Consider the following 14,320-nt stretch of genomic DNA (forward strand, 5'->3'; position numbering starts at 1 on the left):
AGTGCGTCCCGTGTGTCACTTCACTCCGCTCTGAAGCTGATGTGTCATTAGTGTCAATATTCTTCTTTTTTTTTTCCTCTCCCCAAAGGCCCAGCACATCGTTGTATATTCTAGTTTTAGGTCCTTCTAGTTCTTCTCTGTGAGCCACCACCACAGCGTGGCTACTGACAGATGAGTGGTGTGGTTTTGCGACCAGGAACCGAACCCAGGCCGCCAAAGTGGAGCGCGCAGAACTTTGACCACTAGGCCATCAGGGCTGGCTCCTCTTGGGTGTTTTTTTGGTGTGAGGAAAAGGACTGGAGATGTGGGGAGAGAGCCCCTTCGTCCCGCTCCATTTTCCTGGGCGCAGAGGCAGCTAAGGGCTTACGCTGGAGGTTTCTTCAGATGCTTGCAGGCAGGACCCCACCTGAGCACACCGCTGTCGCTGTCAGACGTGAGGAAGAGGAAGCAGGGGGAAGTCAGGGGAGTGTGACAGAGACCCTCCTGCTGACGTGGTGACTCCCCCCACCTTTTTTTTTATAGTGATCAAATACACACAATATAGAATTTATCATCTCGGCCGTTTTTGAGTGTACATTTCAGGGGCATTAAGTACATTCATATTCTTGTGCAACCATCACCACCATCGTCTCTAAAACGTTCTCATTTTCCCAAACTGAAGCTCTGTCCCCATTAAACACTAACCGCCCAGCCCTGACACCTGCCCTTCTACTTTCTGTCTCTATGAATTTTACTGTTCCAGAGACCTCATCGAAGTGGGATCATATAGTATTTGTCCTTTTGAGCTTGGCTTCTTTCACCGAGCGTAATGTCCTCGAGGTTTATCCATGTTGTAGCATGTGACAAGATTTCCTTCCTTTTTAAGGCTGAATAATATTCCACTGTGTGGAGGGACCACATTTTCTGTCTCCATTCGTGCATTGATGGACGCTTGGGTTGCTTCCACCTTGTGGCTATTGTGAGTCACGCTCTGTGTTAGAGACGAGTTGAGGGACTGTCCTGGGAAAACAAGATCATATTGGGGATGGTTTCAAATCTCCTTTCCTGTATTAAATACATCGTGAGTTTCAATCATTCGTCAAAACTCCTTAGGCGGTGGGCTGCTTAAGGGCACGACGCACGTCGCCCCATTTCTCTGTTCCCGGTTCTTCGCATAGTCACACTGCAGGTCGGTTTCTCTGAGCATCGGAGCATGTTTGCAGGGATGTCGAGGCTTGGGGGCTGTTGGAGAGAATGCCAGCCGTGTCCACACAGCCACCCGAGTCCCCGTGCCGGCGTCCCGGCCGCCACCTGCTCCCAAGAGATGACTCAGGAAGTGATGGCAGAGAAAGTCCTCCTGGGCCGAGGGGACAGGCTCCGAGGAAAGAGGGGAACCCCCGCCTCGGCCTCTTTCTGCGGCCTGTGCCTGGAACTCATTTTCTCTTATTCTTTGCATTTCCCTGACCACAGAGTGATATCTTACAGAGGAATTTGGCTTCATGTTTTTTCCTGCTAAGATTCCGTAAAATTTTTAAAATTGATTTGGTACAATTAGATTAGCCAAACAATTCCATAGGCTTAAAATTCTCTGTTTGCCTCTGTCCTCCAGCCGTCATCAACACATTGACCCACAATCCTAATAACACTCGTGGTTTGTGGTACAAAATCCTCCCTCACGTGTCATCACTGAGACCCCAGCCCGGCCACCCGGGCACTGGACCCGTTGACAGTGGGGGGAGGATGCGGGAAAGACTCGCTCAACACGCGAGACTGCGTGGGCTGAGCCTGCCCTGGACCACGGCCTCCGGACCACGGGGCTGTGCATTTTCCATGCCCCCCAGGTATTTAGCACCATGTGGGCTGTGCGTGTGTGTGTGTGACACAGTCAGTCGTCTTTCCTCTTGAAATGTCCGATACGCTTCTTCATGCGTCCATACGGTGTATCCACTTACGACTTCTGATGCGTATCTCGGTGGCGTGCTGCTGTGTTGTTTTCACCGTCCACTTTGAAGGAATTTCCACGACTTGGAGACTTTCGGGTTTGTTTTTCCGCCGAGGCTGGGATCCTGTTTTCTCTCCCCGGTGCCCTTCGTGTGCCTCCCTTGTTTGACTGAAGAGGGGGCTTTAACCCGGCTCTGCCACTCGCGGGGCAGTCAGAGGGGCCTCCTCTGCACGGGGGCCGGCCCACCCTGCGCGGCCTCTGCTCCCCCTGGGGCTGGTCGGCAGGGAGCACGTGGCTGGGAGGGCAGGGGAGGCATTCTGTCCCTTGAGATGTGACAGGAGCTGGAGAGGGGTGTGCCCCTGCATTTCATCAGAGCCGAATCTCCACCCTCAGATGTGGGCAGCGACAACCCCTCTTGCAGCATGCGTCTCCTTCACAACCATCACACCTACAGTGAGGCCTGGCGTGTGGGCCGTGGGCGCAGGTGACCATTCACTGAGTGAGCAAACGCGTGGATGAGAGAAGGAGGCTGGACTTCCGCCCATGAGCCCAGAGGGCGGTCATCTGTTTAATAAGGTGACCGTGGGCCAGCCCGTGGAGCTCACTCCCTCTGGCTTCTGGCAGTTTCTGAGCCCCGTGTCGTCTGTGGGGCTCATGAGGGCAACTTGCACGGTTCCTGGGGAAGTGAACTGTTGCCTCTGTTTCAGAGAATCCTAACGTGCCTTTTTATTCCCTTCCTTTTGAAAGATGCTGGCACTCCCCATCCCTCCTCCCAGAGGGAGTCAGGATTGCTTTCTTCCACACTTGTCTCCCGCAGCCGCAGCCCCCTGCTGGTGGAAGCCACGGCCATCGGGAGCTGGCCAGGCCGCCCTCTCACTCCCCTGCCCTGTGTCCCGTGCCCCTTGTCAGGAAAGGCCTCGAGGGTTGGAGATGGGAGTGGATTGGAGACGCAGCAGGCTGGTCTGGCCCCGGCGGATGGCTCGGAGCTCGTGGACTCCCCTCTTCTGTGGGTCCAAGCCCCACGGGTGAGGTGTACGTTGTGTGGTTGCTGGTCCCCGTCCCCAAAGGGCCTTTGAGCTGCCCACACACATGTCCCTGGATGTCAGCTGCCTCGGCTGCACCTTTGTGGGGGGACCAAGCTCTGGACCAGCTGTGCTGGCTGTTTGTTAAACGTGGCATCAAATGGGTTCTCGGTGGCAGGACCTTGGGGGCCTCACTGATGTCCCCAGAGCCTTCTCTAAAGTTTCTGTGGAAGGGAGCTCCGTTTCTGGTGGGATTTTCTCCCCAGCGTGTGCTCTCCCCCTCGGATGGGGGAGCCGCTCAGAGGGGCGGTGGGATGCTCTTAGCAGTGGGCGAGGGCGTGGGAAAGTCTGTTCTCCTCGGCGGCACCCCCTGCAGAGTAACAGGCTCCAGATAGCACGCAGACCCGAGGGGGTCCGCTCACCCCAGCAAATTATCCAGGAGTCATTTTGCTCATTTATTTATGAACTGCACGTCGTTTTCTGCTCACCCCACACTCTATAACCTAAAAAGGTAAAACTTGGATAGTGTAAACGTAATTAATCTAAAAATGTTTCTCCCAAAAGGGAAATTGGGAATGAATGCTTACGGTAGACGTCTGCTGTTTTTTTCTCTCTCTCCCTCACTCTCAGGCCGGGAGAGTTGAGAAGGAATGTCCCCCACCTGACACCTGAGTTCTAGCTAGGGAGTCGCCTGCTTGCTGTATACGGGCTGGGCTCACAATCCAGTCTGGACCCACCAGACCCAGAGCCATCAGCTGCACATCTTTGGGAAGGAGCTTTGAGCCAGCTCTGCCACTCCCAGAAGAGCCACACTGAGACTAAGACCACACAGCAAGGGCACAGGGCTGGGGGATGGAGCACGGGGCCGCCCAGAGCATGTGCACACCTGGGGCTGGTCCAGCTGCAACCTTGGGTGTGGGGCCAACGCGTTTCCACGCACTGAGCTCGTTGGAGCTGGATTTCTGGCGTTTATCGTACAGGATCCTGACCCATGTACAGTTTAATCGCTACCCTGGCATCTGATAAACGAGGGTTAAAGATGTTCCATTAATGAAGAAAAACCACATGGCCTGAGCGTATTAGTGTATAGCTTATTGTTCATGTCGGTATAAACAATGTATCAGCGTTATGAAACTTTATAAATACTTTCTTACCCTGCCAAGACCCACTGACAGGGGCAAAGGTCCCCTGTGGGGACACCTGCTGGTTTGGGCCACTCAAACCAGCAGAGAGGGGCTGGCCTGGTGGCGCAGCAGTTAAGTGTGCACGTTCCGCTTCTCAGTGGCCTGGGGTTCGCTGGTTCAGATCCCGGGTGTGGACATGGCACCGCTTGGCAAAAGCCATGCTGTGGCAGGCGTCCCACATATAAAGTAGAGGAAGATGGGCACGGATGTTAGCTCAGGGCCAGTCTTCCTCAGCAAAAAGAGGAGGATTGGCAGTAGTTAGCTCAGGGCTAATCTTCCTCAAAAAAAGAAAAAAGAAAAAACCAGCACAGATTAATGAGGGACTGTGGGATCCTTCTCCCGGTGGGAATTGTTTCTTTGTGCGTCGTCCGGAGGCAAGCTGGTGAGGACTGACACCTGGTTCGCTCGCGTCTCTGCCCTTGCCCTTGGGCGCTCCTGATGCCTGTCGAGTGTTGTTCCTCAGGTCTGCCTGGAATGATTCATCTTGGCTGTCCGGGTCGCCATCTGGAGGGCACTGGCTCAGGGTGATGGCCCCGTCACGCATGTGTGGCGAGGATGTGTGCAGTGACTCTCGGTGATGAATGAACACAGCCCGTCTCCTGCCTTCTGCTCTTTACGGATTTTCATGGTTCGAGCTGGGAGCCCTGGCGGGAGGCGGGCGGGCTGGCGGGCCCGTGAGCGGGTGTGCGGCGTGTCTGGAGAGGTGGGGCCTGAGAAGTGCGGCTGAGGTCTTCGCGGGAGCGTTGGACCTGAACTCGGAGTTACAGCCTGGCCCTCCAAAGCTTCCCTGGCACCTTGGGGACGCGGCACGCTTGCGCTGGGTGCAGATCTGGGTGGGAGGGCGCTGAACTTGGAAGAGAAGAAAGCTTGCTTGGCGGGGCGAGGAGAGGGTCCCAGCCCCGTAGTTGGCAGAGGTGCCCAGAGCGGTGGGATCTGCAGGCTGGTCTGTGAGTTGACCTTCTCTTCTGTATGGTGCATTGTCCCACGAATGGGAAGGTTTCTGCATACTCGGAACTCCACCGCTCCGGTGGATCTGACAGAAGGAGCCGTTCCCTGGAGGCCCGGAAGCTGTGCTCTGGTTCTGCGTCTCTGGCTTTGTCCTGGGCTGGGGTAGCTAGCAAACTTCTTGTGCTTTTGTTTCTGCAGACATGTGGCACTGCCACCTCGGGGGCGGTCCTCAGTCAGCAGGCCCAAATGCTTTAATTCCTTCCATGAACACAGGTCAGGTGCCGTCTCTTCTCCCTCTCGAAGCACCATCCAAAACGTGGGGTTGGTCAGCACGGACCCGGCTGCCCTCTCCGGTTTCTGGGGCAATGTTCTGCTTCTAACGTTTCCAGAGCTTCAAAGCCTGAGGGCCTGTGCTCAGTGAGGCCCCGGCCAGGGTCAGCAGAGGCCACGTGCTCATCTCAGGAATCCAGCAGACCCGGAGGGGAGACCAGAACGAGGGGACGAGCGCGGAGCCTAATTTAGCGCATGACGCCTGGGCCGGCATCCAGCCTTCCAGACGGAGCGCAGGGCACCAGCCTCGGCCAGCACACTGGCCCTTGCGGACCGAGCTCGATTCTCGCCTCTGCAGGACCCAGTGAGCGGGCGGGGGGCCGGGCGGTGACCTCAGCCTCAGGGCTTCTGCCTTAGAGTTCACTTTTAAGCAAATTTGGGTAGGAACCTTTAAAATGCTTTTTTTTCACCCAGTAAAATAATAATGATAATGATAAAGCTATTTATTTTATCAGGCTGACCATCCTGTTTAAGAGAATGGGTTTCTCATGAGAAAAAAAAAAAATTGGTCTTGTGAATATATTTTCCTGGATGCGTCGGGCATGGTGGTGATGGTTTCAATTGGTGTTAATTTTGATTCTCTTTAAAATCATGGTAAAATAGACATAACATAAAATTCACCATCTTAACCATTTTGGGATAGACAGTTCAGCGGCATTAAGCACAGTCACGTTGCGCAACCATCCCCACCGTCCATCTCCAGAACTCGTCCATCTTCCCAAACTGAAACTCGGTCCCCATTAGACGCTAACTCCCATCCCCCTCCCCCAGCCCCTGGCGCCCACCATCTGCTTTCTGTCTCTATGAATTTGACGACTCCAGGGACCTCACAGGGAATCACGCAGGATTTGTCCTTCTGTGACCGGCTTATTTCACTTATCATGATGTCTTCAAGGTCCGTCCGTGGTGGTAGCAGGTGTCAGAATTTCCTTCCTTTTTAAGGCTGAATAATATTCCGTTGTATGGATGGACCACATTTTCTTTTCCGTTCATCCATCGATGGCCACTTGGGCTGCCTCTACCTTTTGGCTGTTGTGACTAATGCTCTATGAACGTGAGCCTACAAATACCTGTTTGAGTCCTGCTTTCAATTCTTTTGCGTATACCCAGGAGTAGAATTGCTGGATCATATGGTAATTCTATACTTAATTGTTTGCAGAAGAGAATTTCAATTCTTGTTGTTGCCGAAAGTGCTCACAGAGGACATGAGAAAGTAGCACAGAGCAGGTACTCTGCTTCCTTAAATGAACGTGCAATTATACTAATTGAGACAGAGCTGCTGCAAATGTCCTTACATTAGCTGTGACAGGTGGCGCAGCTGTGAACGTGGCCCCCTACGTTCTGAAGGCGAGGGCATGTTTGCTCCCTCACTGGGGAGAAGCCACTCCTGACTCTCGCACAGCTTGGGACACCCGTGCTGGGTGAGGCCACCACCAGGCTGGGAGTGCCCGGCACCTTGGCGGTCCCATGGCAAAATGAACCCTGGGTAAAAACTGAGTGTGAGCTCCACGAAGGTGAGAAACGGCCAGAAAAGCAGTGTAATTCCAAACCCAGTACGGCGACGACCCTTGAGCCACACACGCCTGTCCCTGCCAGCCCAGGGCTTCCATGTGGCCCCCGCGCATCTCTTCACGGCTCCTCGCTCTCCATCTGCCTCTGCACCAGGAGCTGGGGTGGTGGCAGCAGAGAAGGGATGACCTGGTCCCCCCAGACTGGGCCCTTGGTCATGCTTCCTGTGGCTCGTCGGAGGAATGAAAACGGGAAAGATGAGCAATCAGAAGAGGACCGCTCCGAGTGTCACAGTTCTCGTGTCTGTGGTCCCCGCCTTGCCCACTGCATCTCAGGGTCCCCGAGTTCTGTCACTTCATGCCTGTATCCAGCACCGAGGCTGGAACAGCCTGCTCAGACAGCAGAGGGGAATCACGAGGCTCATGGAGACAGAGTCTGACGTGTGGTTCTGGGATGGGTTTTTCCGCCCCAGTGGCTGGAGGACCGCAGAATCGGGCAGAAGCATCGGGAGAGGTTTCCGGGCAGAGTGTGAGAGCGAAGTGTGTGGAGCAGAAGATCCAGGACTCCTCCGAGATCCGGGCGCAGCTCCTCTTTACAGCTTGAGATGTGTCCTTATGAGCAAGCAAGCACTTCCGAGGGCCCGGTTCAGGCCTCCCAGCTTCTTCCCGAGGAAATTCTGGCCTTGACGGAACTGCTTTTAGTTCAAGGCAATTTGCAAAAATCGGGGGCTTGAAAACAATCCAGATGAAACCGTTTAGCCATTTCCAGTTGGTTTTCTTCCGGAGTGTCTTGCTTCCAGGAGGTTTCCAGAATATTTTGGTTTCAACACTCTGGGGCACGGATTGGCAAAGCGAGTTTTAAAGGGTCGCGTTTCAAAGGGGGTCGCCTTTGAAAGCGGTCTGGGTTTCTAAAAGGTTGGGTTGAAAAAGCTTTGGCTTCTAAAATGTTGGCTGGAGCACAGAGCCCCCGCGGCGCTGTGGGAAGGAGGCCCGGGCAGGAGCGTGGACGGAGGGTCTGCGGCGGGCGGCCCAGGGCCAGCAGGCCATCCCCGCCTCGGGGGCTGGGAGGCGCTGGGCTCGCCCGTCTCCTGTCTGGCTCGGGCGAATGTGTTTGTGTCTTCAGAAATCCATTCCTGTGTGTCATCTCCCCTCCAGCCGCCCCCCCGTGGGGCGTTCTACCCATGGGTCCTGGCCTCTGGGAGGGTGCCTCCTTCATCCTGACCTCAGCCTGCGTGTCTGGTTCCCGGATCCCTCTCCGCGGGCGTCCTATGCCAAGGAGAAAGCTGGCTTGAGGCTGGACTTTTCAGGGAAGGAGGACTCCTTTGGGAAAAGGCGTATTGAGGGAAACTCCGGGCTTCGTGGAACATTCTTATAAAGTCCCAGGCCGAGCCAGACGCCATAATCATATGGATTATTGGTCCCGTTTTCCAGATGGGGAAATTGAGACCCAGAGAGGCTGTGATGACCTGCTGTGGTCCCCCCACCACTCAGAATCCAGGGGTTCTGCCCTGAAGCCCTGCATCCCACGCCTTTATGCACTGCCCCGGAGCACTGAGCCCTGCCTGCCATCAAGGCGGTCCACCCAGGCCCTCTGCCACCGTCCGTGTCTGCACAGGCCATGTGTCCTCTGAGCAGGCCCCAGGGCCTTTAGCAGAGCCAACCTGGGGCTAGAAGATGGCAGGAAGGGAGACAACAGGCCTGGCCTCGGGACACCTTAGCCTCAGGCTGATGATGATGGAAAAGCTGGGATTTGGCAGAAAGGGCACATAGCTGGGAGCCAGCTGCCTGTCCTGGGGGCGGAGTGATGTGGGCCACTCCGGGTGTTGGCAGAGAGGCCCAGAGCAGAGGGGAGGAGAGAGGAAAAATCCAGCGCTTAGGAAAAACATCGCCAGCCGAGGGAGTGGCCGGAGCATTAACCCCATCCCCCTGGGGGGAGGGGCCCCACCCTGGGCAGCCACGAAAGTCTGGCCTGAAATGTGTCAATTAATTTCGGGGCCCCTTCCCGTGCAATGGGGCTCACGCCACTTGGGCAGCGGCCAGGGAAGGCTGGGCGCTCCTGTGCTCAGGGTAGCCGGTTCCTTATCTGCCAAGAGGACGAGGATGTCCGAGGCCTCCTGCTCTAACCGTGGCCGTGAGCTCCTTGCAGAAGCCAGTTTTGATGTCTCTCGAGGAACAGATCTCAGGGGCATAATCCAAAGGAAACCGTCCTGGGAAAAGATACTTGGGCAGCATCAACACGGTGGGCTGATGCGTGCCCAGCAGGGTCCCCACCTCCTTCTGGGAAGAGGAAACTCTGTGCCCACAGCTGATGGGAAACCAGGCAGCTCTGGCCCCCAGCCCCCCCACCCCTGAGAGCTGGAACTGCTTCCTGCCCAGCTGATGGGCCCACGCGGCGTGGCAGTTACCTGGCCAGGAGGTGAGCGCAGGTGAGAGGAGAGGTGGGCAGGAAACCTTGAGTCATTCTGCTGAGAAGGCCCCGAAACACGGACTTTCTGAGTCCCTCAAGGCTCCCGTCATGGGAGTCTAGGCTGAGAGCAGGTCAAGATGGTCCTGCGGAGGCTCCCAGCCCTGGCCCCCCACACCGTGGGGTTCGGGGCTCAGCTCCCCGTCCCACCCCACACGGGCCAGCGGGTGCCTCTCTCCCTTTCCTCTCTCCGGCTTCCCGGGCACGCTGTCTGGAGGAGCTGGAAGGACCTGTGGTCATCAGGGTCACAGCTGGGTGGCAAGGAGGCCGGCAGACGTCGAGCTGGCGCCCAGCCTTCCTGGGGAATCGGATGTGGGTGCCTGTGGGCAGGGCTGCCGCTGCAGCTCCCTTCCTTCCTGCTGGTGCTGGACCCACCTGGCCGGCTCCACGCCTCTCTGTTGCCGGCCCGGCCCCTGACGGCATTAGGTTGGCCGCCTCGGCAGCCCAGGACCTCCGTCTCGGGGGCACAGAACTTGCTGGGGACACACAGGGAGGGCTGGTGGGGAGCCCTCGCGCTGACCGCCCACCCAGGCTCTTTCTGCCTGCTCTTCCTGTCGAGGCACAGAGACCACACACCCCTTTGGTGACCGCTGTGGCCCTTCTGAGCATGGGGTGCCCACAGGGTGAGAGCACATGAGGGTCCCAGAGGGCCAGAGGCAGAGGAAGGAGAAGGCAGACACCCCGCCCCCCCATGCCCACTGCCCCACCCTGCCAATCCAGGCCCTCGTGAATCTGCCCCTCCCTCCGTCCAGGCCACCCACGGCCTGCCATCCTGGCTGGCGGAGGCCAGGCCCCGGCAGCACAGCCTCCACTGGGCAAGGATTGCGGCCTCCTCACGGCCTCCCCTTGGTGACTTCTAACCCACCCTTCCCCTGGGACGACTCCTATGGGCCATAAAGGCCTGCAAGTCCTGACCACGGGCTTTCTCCAAAGTCCCTCCCTCTTGCATCTCCCCACCCACACTCCGTGCTCCCCCCTGGACCCTCTGTGCTTCCATGTGGAACCATCTGGGGAGCACAGAGCCCCATGTGGGGAGCACCGAGGGTCCACGTGGGGAGCACACAGGGCCCATGTGGGGAGCACGGAGGGTCCTTTGCAGGACCCTTCAGAGGTTGTTCCTTGGTGTACCCCCTCCCCCATGAAGTCATCTTGCTGAGTGAATGAACACTTTTAAAATCTGTACAAGTGAAGGAGTTGGGACCAGAAAATTCTTGAGTGGGAGGAGCTCTTGGTGTCACTCTGGAGCCCAAGGGCAGCCTCCCTGGCAGGCTGGGTCAGCCTCACCTTGCATACCTGCCATGGCGGGGGGCTCACTACCTCACTGCCCGGAGGGTGCTGGATAACTCTGGTGTTTACAGTCTCTTCCTAATATCCAGCTGACTCTGCCCACCTTGAACTCGGGAGCTGTGCAAACCCGCGGCCTCCTCCACGTTAGATGCGTTTAGATCTCAGAACACAGCTGCTATATCTTGTCTCCTCTGGGTTAAAGAAAAACTCATTTGAAAGCTGGCAGGAGCGGAGGGCAGAGCCTGGCTTTCTGCCCCAGCCCGGCCGCCATCCCGTCACTGCTTCTGGGGGATCAGCGACCCTACCCCTCAGCTTCTGCCTCCGCTTCCCGAAGAAGCTTTGAGCTGGGTGAACAAAGCTGCTGTAGCTTTGTGTAGGGTTTGGGGCTCTTCCGAATCGCTCAGCTGGTGAAGACGCCGAGATCTGCTCTGCTCGGCAGACGGCCGTGCCGTCAACGGAAACGCGTTCTGTCCTGTCCACACACCTCGCGTGTTATGTAAGAATTGGCCGCCAGCAGCATCCACTTTTCCCAGCCTTTCTCTGAGCCCTGTGCACTAGGAGGCTGTGAAGACAGCAGCTGGGCGTGCAGCCTGGCCCCGAAACTCGGTGGGGCGGGGTGCCTGTGCGTATGTGTTTGCATGTGCGTGTGCGTGTGCCTGTGTACGTGTGTGTGCGTGCACGTGTGGGCTCCAGGCAGAGGGAGGGAGGGGCGGTCAAGTGCAGGAAGACGCAGCCCCGCTAGCTGTGGTCATTGAAGCAAGGAGCGAGCAGGTCCTTTCCTCGGGTGCACGGACGGAGGCTGCGGGCAGTCCACGTGCAAAGAAGGGTGTGTGACATCAGCAGACACTATCAACAGGGAGTGAAAAGCCTCCCACAGGAGGGGAGAAAATATTTGCAAATCATATACCTGATAGGGGTTAGTACAGGGGATATATACAGAACTGGAATTCAAGACGCAAACTCCGTCAACCCCATTCGGAAACGGGCAGAGGCCTTGAATGGATAGTTCTCCGGAGAAGATCGAGGAACGGCCCCTCGACATCGCTGAGCATCAGGGAAACGCAAGTCAGGACCACGGGGAGCTGCCATCTTGCACCCCCAGGATGGCTGTCATCAAAGCCACAGCGCTGGTGGGATGCAGACAAGTCGGACCCCGGTGCAAGCTGGTGGGACCGCCAGATGGGCCCAGCGGGTCCATGGGTGCTGGTGCCCAGGACTCAGGGGAGGTGGGTGTCCTCCCACAGCTCAGCCCCCAGTGGTCCAGGGAGGAGCTTCATCTCGGCTTCCTCTGTGCTAAGCTTCCCTCCGAGGTGTCTGGGGGGCTGGGCTGGCAGGAACGGGGCAGGGGACCCCCAGGAGGGCTCATCCCGCTGGCCTGTCTCCTGGGGGTGCCCGATGCTGCCCGCATCCTCCAGCATATTCCACCAGGCTGGCTGTGCTTGCCCTGCTGTGTGTGATGAGGCCACGCATGTGCCCAGCAGATTGGGGTGAGCGCTGCCCAGAACCTAGGCTTCTTCTCTGGTGGCCCCGTGGCCTCTGCGAGGAGCCCAGCTTCTCCACCCGAGAGCTGGCAATGACAGCGCCACCCAGTACCTATTGGGATGCCGGCGGAGAGGGGCTCTGTCTGGGAGGAGGGACCGTGGCTTGAGCATCTCCTGGGAGCGGACACACCTCGAGTGCTCTGTTCCCCGATGCAGCCAAACTCTCCCCCAACTGGTGTTGGCTCTGGAGAGTTTGAGTGACAGAGCTGGGAGGCTGGAGGCCACACTGAAATGTGCTGCAGGGAAGGGGTCCGGGGCTGCCCTGGCCTTCACAGTGGCACCACCTCCTCCAAGAAGCCTCTCCTGATTTCTCTCCCCATTCTCCTAACAGCGGGGACTCTGTCCGCCTCTCCCTGAATCTCGCTGCACTTGACCTCTGCCCCTCTTCTGACCTGGGCCTCCACTTGCGGCTTTGGCTGTTCTCTGGTGGACGGTTCTGGAACTCACCCAGGCCGGAGTTCACAGGAGGCCCCATCACTTCCTCGCTGTCTCTGAGGAAGGTCACCCCCTGCTCTGGGCCCCCTAGGGGTTTCCAGGAGATGTGTGATGAGGCCTCTCCAGCCCCCCCGAGGGATGAGAGCACACAGCCTGTTCCTCCTCTTGTTGCTCAGAGTGCGGCGCCTGTGGGACGGGGCTGGACATGTGGGCTGTGAAGGGGCCAGACTGGGCCCCCGGCTCATGGAGCAGAGTGGCCGTGCTGGGTGCCCAGCCCTGCCCACTTCCCCGGGAAGACCCTGCCGCTGGGCCTGGTGTGGGTCAGAGGGCACTGGCCTACAGGTTCGAAGGATGCTTGTCTCCCTCAAGTGGGGACTTTGATCCAAGTTTTGTTAAAAAAAATGTTTTTTCATGAAAAGAAGCACATATAGATTATGAAATGGAATGCAAAAATTAATGTGAGTTTTTCAGCTAAAATGCAAAATTTTGGAGAAATTCCTCCTTTTCGCGGCTGCACTGTTCTAGTAACACCAGGATTGCCACCATTTATCGAGGTTTGCCCATCGCCGGGTAGTGTCCCACTGAATCTCCCCAACGACCCTTTGAGCCACGTGTTAATTTTAAATTTTCTGGTGACCACCTTAAAAAAGTAAAAAGCGAGAGACGAAATGAATTTTAATAATATATTTGACCCAATATATCCAAAATATTGTTATTTCAACTTGTAAAAAATATAAAATTATTTGTAAGACATGTTCCATTCTGGGTTTGGGGGGGGCGTTTATTTGCTAGCTGAGTCTTCGAATCCAGTGTGCGTTTCATGCTTACGGCGCATTCTAATACAGACTAGTCACGTTTCGAATGCTCAGAGAGCCACGTGTGGCCAGTGGCCACCACATGGACAGTGTAACTTTGCAGAGTGGAAATTACTGTGGAAATTTCAGTTTCACAAATGAGGAAACTGAGGCTCAGAGAGGCTGTGGCTTGCCCAGGGTCACCATCCCTCGAGGGCCTGCTCCAAGGTCTTGGCTCTGTCCCAGCCAGGCGCTTCCCGGGAGCATCGTCCTGGGCCCTTGGATTCCTGCTGGATGCTGAGGCTACCCTGGCCCCCAGCGCTTCCAGTGGTGGGACACGGCTGATGTCCTTCTCCCACTGACCCTGGGGATACTGTGGCCCCCGGTGCTGCATGCACAAGGGGTCGTGAAGAACAGGTCCCTTAGAGATGCTCCCTCTGGGAGGGGACCAGCTCTGAATCTGGCCAGCAGCCCAGGTGGTCCACACAGCGGGAGGGGTTGTACAGGGCTGGGCTCACTGGTCCCCCGCCTCCACCAGGGGGCAGCCTCTGCTCGGGCTCGGGCCTGCAGGGGCTCTGCTGGGATCTCCGTGAGCGGGCGTGCGTCCCCAAGGGCGTCTGTGCCTGGGGCTTGCAGATCAGAGGGCGCGGGCAGTCCCACGGCCTGGAGAATCTTTCTGGAGAGGTGGGCCCAGGACCTTCACATCCGCACCTGGGATGGTCTCGAAGCCGTCCCAGTGTCAGAGTCTCTGTTGGGGGTGGGTGGGACGTGCCCAGCACAGAAGTCAGGGTCTGAACAGGCCACTGGTGGGCACAGGAAGCTCAGAGCCCTGGACAGCCAAGCCGGGATGGCCCACGGGGGTCCGGCGGCCCCATGGAGGGCAGGG

This window comes from Equus caballus, chromosome 13, assembly GCF_041296265.1.
Source record: "Equus caballus isolate H_3958 breed thoroughbred chromosome 13, TB-T2T, whole genome shotgun sequence".
Classification (NCBI taxonomy): domain Eukaryota; kingdom Metazoa; phylum Chordata; class Mammalia; order Perissodactyla; family Equidae; genus Equus; species Equus caballus.